Genomic DNA, 8,062 nt, shown 5'->3' with positions numbered 1-8,062 from the left:
TGAACAAACGCACAGCGCATGCGCGAGCCGAGAATTTCAAGAAACTCATAAGTCTCACTTGTAATCTAGAAGCTTCTAGACACTGCTATGAAATTTTGATCTACAATTTTATTAGAAAGGCAATCATATAAAAATAAGTTAATATTTACATAATGTACATCCATGTGTATACGTGTTACATTTCATTTGGCTTGGTTTGAAAATTAAATGTAGAAATTAAAGGAGTATTTCGTGATCCTAGCATCCTCTTTTTATTCAGACATTTTTCAGTATCCACGAAAAAGCTTATTCCCAAAATTTCAGTTGATTCCGATTTTGCGTTTGCGAGTTATGCATGATAAGGGTGGTGCAATAATTATGTGTACCCCGGGGTGAATTATAGGGGGGCAAAGATTTTTGGCAGGCCAAAAGGGGGGGGCAAGCATTTTTGGCAGGTCGAAAGGGGGGGTCAAGAGATTTTGGCAGGTCGAAAGGGGGGCAAGCAATTTTTGGCACAGATATTTTGGGCACCGTTTCTATATTACGCCCTAAAAAGGCGTAGGAAAACGTTACGAACACGTTCAAATATGCAAAATTTCCTGCTCGCTGCGCTCGCATTTATTGTTAAGACAATTTTAGGTTTTAAATTGGGTTCCCCAAAATCTTGCATGTGTAAGGGGGGGCAACGATTTTTGGCACGTCAAAAGGGGGGGGGCAAAGGTTTTTTTTTACGTTTAAAGGGGGGGGCAAAGGTTTTTTGGCACGGCCAAAGGGGGGCGGCAAGCGATTTTGGCAGACCATTTTGAGAATTCACCCCCGGGGTAGGCCTACACATAATTATTGCACCACCCCTAATGTGTATTATAGACAAGGCAATGCGTTGTAATTTCGTTCTGGTATACCAGAACGAAATTCAAATTTCACGATATCTTTGCTAAACGAATAAATCTGCAAGAAATTTTTTGTACATAGGCTAAATATTATGTAGCCAGAGGTTTCCAGTGATATAAAAATCTCAACTTTTTTTGAGAAAAGTGGGGGGAAGATGCCGTGGATCACGAAATGCCCTTTTAAGCATTTATCAGTGGCGTACCGTGGCCGCCCCAACCCCGGAGGGCTGAAGAAAATTTTTTTTTTCGGTTGTTTGAAAAAGTGAAGAGCAAAAAAAAAAAAAAAAAAAAAAAAAAAGGATATCAGGCGCAAGCGCCTTAGTAAAAGTAACACATTTTGATGTATAGTATAGTAGGCCTATATATACCATTTTTTTTCGAAATTTTTATGCTTAATAAACTTTTCCGCCCTTTTTTATTTACTAATTCTTTTTGCCGCCCCATTAGTTTTTGCCGCCCCTGCTTTTGCCGTCCCTTCTCCTTCCGCCGTCCCTTCATTTTGGCCGCCCCTGCTTTTACCCCGGGGGGCTGGCTCCCCCAAAGCCCCCCCCCGGGGCGTTACATTTTCCCAAGGGGGGGGGGGGCGTTTATTAGAGGTCATTTTTAGCACGACAATTCCCGTTAAAATCATTATGTAAGCTTAAAAGTCACGCTAAAATGACGAACTATGAACTTTTGACACTGACTTTTGGTTCACTTCCGGGTTTCTGATGCAGATTTTCGCCATTTATTGCTGCTATTACCGACCATGTGAGCAACTTGGTAAGCTTACTACACAAGATAGCATGGAAATATCGGAATTTTTGAAACATCTTGGTTGAAAAAAGTGGTGGGGGCGTTTATTTGAGGGGGGGCGACTATTTGACGAAATACGGTAGGTGGCTATTTTTCGCCCAAGCAGTGGCAGTGACGTAAACGCATTTGAGACAGCTGTTTCAAACACTTCTATTCGGCATCTTTATGCACATGCATGTGTATGGTACGCCAGCGATTTAAATTGACCAACACCAGCGATTTGTAGCTGCGCGAAAAGAAATACGCACTGACGTCACTGCCATATCAGGATGAAAAATGGTATAGTAGCTGGCCTGTAATACATTTGTAAAAAGGATTTGGCAAAAACATAACATTGTTGTATTCAAGACTTTCTCTGAGTCCGAGTCCTTGGCGTCCTAGTCCGAGTCCCTTCTAATTTTTGAGGTCCGAGTCCTTATGTATCAAATTCAAGCCCCAGGGTTTTCACCAATACCATATCAATGTAGGCCTATACTTTACCAGAATTTTAGTTCTATATTATTTTCTTGTAAATACATAATATTTGCTAGTCCCACCTAGCATGCTAGTATTGTTTAGGGATGTGCAGTATAGGGAGAAAATTTAAAAACGGTGTGCCTAAAAATGCTGCCCCACCCCTCTCGACAAAAAAAAATCGCTTGGCTGTCCCATCTCGGCCTGCTAAAAAGTCTTTGCCCGGGCCACCTTTTGCACAAGCCAATTTTTGGGGATCCCAATTTACAAACCTTGTGATAATTCTCTTGATTCGAAGGTATTTAGGGCTGTGCTATAACTACGAGCCATGGGGGAGGGTAAAATTGGGGGTGGGTAAGAATGTTTTGACCAGCCGACTGCTCAGTGCTAGAAGTGAGTAAGTGCAATAGCTGCTATATGTGTTAGTAGAATGAGTGCAATATACTGTGTGTAAATTGCCAAATGTTTACAAGGCAGCTATTGCACTTGCCACTTCTGGCACTGAGCAGTCGACATCAGACGAAAACACTATTAAGCCATTACATTGGGCTATTCCAGAAAATAGGTGCACACCCCCTATAGAGGAGTAAATTTTCAATCAAAGAAATGTCCGGATTTCCAAGTTTGCTTTCTGAAAACGACTGGATTTCCAGTTGCCAATGTTACTGGAAAAAGCTTGGAAATCCAATCAAATGAAGGAAAAATCACGGAAATGTTGAAAATGAGCTATCATATTGAGGATTTCTGATTTTAAACAATTTTTCTGCCGGATTTTTTTGCCTTTGGGCACTTTAAAAGTCTGGATTTCCAACAGTCACGACTGGACAAAAGTCCGGATATCCGAACTCCTCTATAGGGGTGTGCATCTATTTTCTGGAATAGCCCATTGCAGGATCTGTTTTCCTGTGGGAGTGTTGGTGTACATTATTTCACCTGCATATATAAATTGTGTCTTTAAAAGTAAACCCGGGGGGGGGGGCACTCGAATATGAAAGTGACGTACCTGTGCCCACCAGCGTATGTAACTAGGGTCTATCGGCATATCAAAACGTTTTAGCTATGAGAGACCCATTTCAAACTGCGACTTATTACTTCTTTCCAACACTGCTTCTAGGGATCACAAGGTCAAACGCGATCTCTGTGTGTAGTTCAATGCAGTCTCAGATTACCATCTTTAACCTTTGGTAAAACCTCAACATAGCAATCGGCTCACTGCACGGACTGTGCACGGACTGTGTACAGACCAGAGGATGATTTAAGGAAGCCCCATCATGCACTGCAAACGTGTTATCACCAGAGTTTCAACTGCCACTTTACTTTTCAAATCCCATTGAACTCTGTGCAAAAGATGTTGTTTAAGAATTGTGCGTGTGTCATTATTAGTTGGTCGATTTCAGATCTAAAGTGATGTATGCATGAAGGATAATTCACACCTTCTGTAGGTAACATAAAATGTGAAATCGACCAGCATTGTGAATGCGTTTTTATTGGAAATATATCAGTCCAAATTCAAATTTAACCATGGCCGTCAATGCTATGTGCGAGCAGTCGTGTCATGTTCACTCACACAGCTGTGCTAACCGCAAGTCAACACAGTGGCGTGGTGGGAAGTGCTTAAATCATCCTCTGTGTACAGACCAATATACCTAGTTCAAACAGAGGTGAATTGGGGTTTTGCTTGCACCATTTTTTTTTCAGATTTTTCGCTGTATGCGATCCGGCGAGTGAGATACTTGACAAATCAAATTCTTTCTTAGATGATAAGCTTGGAAACATCCCAAGCTTCAATTGGATACCTCGACCAGGTATACAATGGTCCCATGTTGTTGTAACGCTTTTAGATGACTGGTCAAAATACGTAGAAAAGCTGAAAAACGCGGATCTCAGGCAGAGAACGAAGCATTTTTAATACATAGGTGGAGGTGAATAAATATTATTGGCGAGTAAACAATATCATCTACATTATTTCCGATGCGATCATAAATTGCAGGACATTCTCATGTTTATTTTGGTGTAACGACTGTGACATATGACTAATAATTTCAAAGTTGTGATTTTAGTAATACAAATGTTTTGAGAAAACTTTCGATTTTTGTTGATGTCAGTGGACGGTTGTTAATGGAATGAAATAAGAAAATGAGTAATGACGCTTAGGGTACCCTAACGTTTTGATATGTGTAGACATTTTCAGAAAAAAGGGGGTCATTCGGTGTTGGCAATGTCAAAAATGGGGTGATTTTGTATGGAGCGCCCAAAATTGACAATCAAAAATAGCTTTTTACCCAATTTTACAGTACAAAATAGACACAACTCATTTATTTTGTTCAAAATGCGCCGAAATTTCAATTTTGAGGACTAATTGTTCAAGAAAGGGGGTCATTCAGTGTAGGCTACTGAAAAAACGGGGTCATTGGGTGTAGGATTTGCCAAAAATAAGGAACACATGATGTATGTCAATATATGGGAGTGCCCCACCCCGGAAGTAAACACATATTACGGCATGCTACATAATCAATACTCAATAGACACTATGATATGAGCTTTTCATCATTTAATGAAGCGTGAAGTTAAACAATGAACAAGAATATAAGAACAATTCTCTTTGTTCCTGCCACTTATCTTCGTTTTTAAGTGAAGATGAAATTTTTATGTTAAAAAACCATTCACTGACTCAATACATACTCAGGCCAAAGTTGGACATGTTGAAAATCGAGTTTCTATATGTACCATTACTTGCTCAATACACAGTTCCTGATGTTCAATCCCAGGTCTCTTTAATATTTGGTTGCAAAGTTTTATGTCCATTTTCTTATGTTTTTAATTGTTTTTCTCCTCACTTATACCTGGGTTTCATTATTGCCGACTTTAGCCTGATTGGATCAGATCTGGTCACATTATGTGATGCGTCATATCAAAAGGTACCTTAAGGGATCTGGAATGAGCGTTCATACCCCATCCCTTAAGGGTAGACGAGGCATTGTTGGTCGAAGCAACCTAAAAATCGATTTTCATTAGCTAAAGTCTGCACAAAAAGTAACTCAGCTGTTATAAATACGCCTGTAGCGTCAGAACTAATAATTGTGTTCACAATATTTTAACATCAAAGAAGGATGATTTATTTACGCGCATTTGATACCCCATTTGTCAATTTTGTTCAATATTAACAACACAGCATTGTTTTTAATGAACATACCCCGAATTTAAAAGTTGCAGCTATTTGTATTGATTTGAAGTAAGCGCGAAGATAAATGGATGGTTTTACGTGTCACAATGCTTGCGTAATAACCATTGATCGCTGTAAACTGCAACTTTTAAATTCGGGGATTTTTCTTTAAATGCACTACTGTGTTGTTAATATTGAACGATATTTGACAAATGGGATATCAAAATGCGCGTAAATAAATCGTCCTTCTTTCTATGTAAAAATATTGTGGAAACAATTATTAGTTCTGACGCTATAGCGTATCTTTAACAGCTGAGTTACTTTTTGTGCAGACTTTAGATCAATATAATTATTGAAAACTAACACCTTGATGTTTTGCAAAAGTTCATTCTATACTTTGCTTATACTTTGCAAACTTGCTTAATTTACTGTTGTTAATGAGTTATGTACGTTTTACAAAAGTGTTGTTGTTTCAGCCCTCTTTACAACGTAACTCAAGAACCGCAGCAAAACTCAAAAACTAAACTCAAAACTAAACGGCGGCTTTATTTGTCAACCCTAGTTAACATGATCAAGGGGTCAAATATGAATTCATAACCGATCGATTAAACTGGCCTCATTTCTACCTAGCAAACCAGCGGGATTTGTCATTCGGTTTGCGTACAACCGTGAATCTAGTGGTGTGACCATGCATGGTACTGCGCTATATCTCTTGTACAATAATGCTTTGTGTACAAATCACTATAGGCCCTATTACACAGGGATTGGAATGAAGCAAAACTGTAACTTTTGAATTTGCATCTTCCATTGAATCAATGTCTTTATTTCTTGTCTGATTTCAACGAATGAGGTCTTAAATCTGAGCTAACAAATGCAGCTATTGTTTTATGGCTGTTGGTTCTATTTATGACATATCTGCCTTGGTTCAGGATATACAGGGGTAAAAATAACTAGTACCTTAATTGTTTTGTGGACTTTATATAAAGGTTTTGGAGTGTTAAACAACTACACCAGGCACAAAAAGAAACTCGTCAGTTATAGTTATCATTGCTGTTCAACAACCTGATAATTTTGGATTATTCTGAAATATACATTTTGTTGATTGGACTTTGCCTTTCTCATTTAACACCCTATTGGTGAAAATCGAGCAAGAATTGGCCAAGATATGCGCCTCCAAACCCTCAAACCCTAAAATCAAAAGTTGCAATTTTAAGAATTCAATTGTGCCTGTTACACTCTGTGCTTTATTGATTGGCCCGTGGTGCTTGTGTGCAATTCAACGGTGCGTTCCCATTGAAAATAATTGAAATTGCAACTTTTGATTTTGGGGTTTGACGGTTTGGAAACGCATATCTTGGTCAATTCTTGTTCGATGTTCCTGAACAGGGTGTCAAATGAGAAAGCAAAGTCCAATTAACAAAATGTATATTTCAGAATAATCCAAAATTATCAGGTTGTTGAACAGCAAGGATGACTATAACTGACGAGTTTCTTTTTGTGCCTGGTGTAGATGGCAAGGTATATAACTAAAAAGGGCACCCCTTCCCCATGGCGCCGCATGTATTTTTAGCCATGCAGTTTCCAAAATTATCAGCAAAAATTGATTGATTGATTGATTTTATTTGGTTCCATAATACAAAATACATAAAAATATTATATTGCACAGTTTAAAATACATTACATAAATATAACACTTGACAAAATAAGAAATTAAAACATATACAATGTGAAGATAAAAATACACTAGGAACCGGGATAACCCATAAAGCCAATGTTTCAGGCTTATTTCCAATGGGGTCCTTGAAAGAAAGATTTTGGCAAAAAAGGCAAGAGTATAAACAAAAGAAGAAAGAAAGCACACAATGGACAACAGACCCCACTGGAAATTAGCCATTACTGAAAAGTTTCCTGATTGCACTCTTGAAATGATTATAAAGATTGGGGATATTTTTGATGTCATTTGGAAGCATGTTCCAATCCCGAATTGCACTGTAATAAAAAGTAGTGCCAGCTGAACTTTTGATTTTAGGCACATGGAAATTAAAAAGCCGCCTTCTAGTATTATAGTTGTGAATTTCTGAGGTTTTGGAAAAAAACTGGCACAGGTAGGGGGCACTTGACCCATAATAAATTTTGTGCACATGACATAATTTTAAAATTTTACTCGACACTCTACATTTAAAAAATTCAGACTGTTAAGTTCGGTTTGACCAATATGTGACCGGGGTTCTAGATGTAAAATATAGCGCACCATTTTATTTTGAGTGATTTGAAGTTTGTTTTTAAGCCGTTGACTGAGTCCGGAATACCATGAAGAAGATGAATAATCAAAGTGGCATTGAATTAAAGCCGAACACAGAATTTTGCGACAGTTTTGGTTGAGACAGCTGCCATTGCGATACATAAATTTCATCCTGAATTTGCCTTTTGAATAATATTGTTTGCAATTGCTTCCCCAGACACAGATTGGTCAATGTTAATACCAAGATATTTCACAGACTCCTGGCCTTTGATAATCTGGCCAGAGCATTCAACAAAAAAATTGTCAACATTTTTTATTTTCCTTTTGGATCCGAAGATAATACTTTCAGTCTTGCCGAGATGTAAAGACAATTTGTTGTCTACCAGCCAATTGCTGCAAGACTCAAGAACTTGGCCTAATTTTTGTGATATGACACTAGGATCTGTATGAGAAAATAGGATTGTACTGTCGTCTGCATACAACATCAATTTACAGTCTGGGTCTATACTAATGATCATATCATTAATGTAACATAAAAAT

This window comes from Amphiura filiformis, chromosome 19 (genome assembly GCF_039555335.1).
Source record: "Amphiura filiformis chromosome 19, Afil_fr2py, whole genome shotgun sequence".
Classification (NCBI taxonomy): domain Eukaryota; kingdom Metazoa; phylum Echinodermata; class Ophiuroidea; order Amphilepidida; family Amphiuridae; genus Amphiura; species Amphiura filiformis.
The sequence above is the reverse complement of the archived record's forward strand: the minus strand, read 5'-3'. Positions refer to the sequence as shown.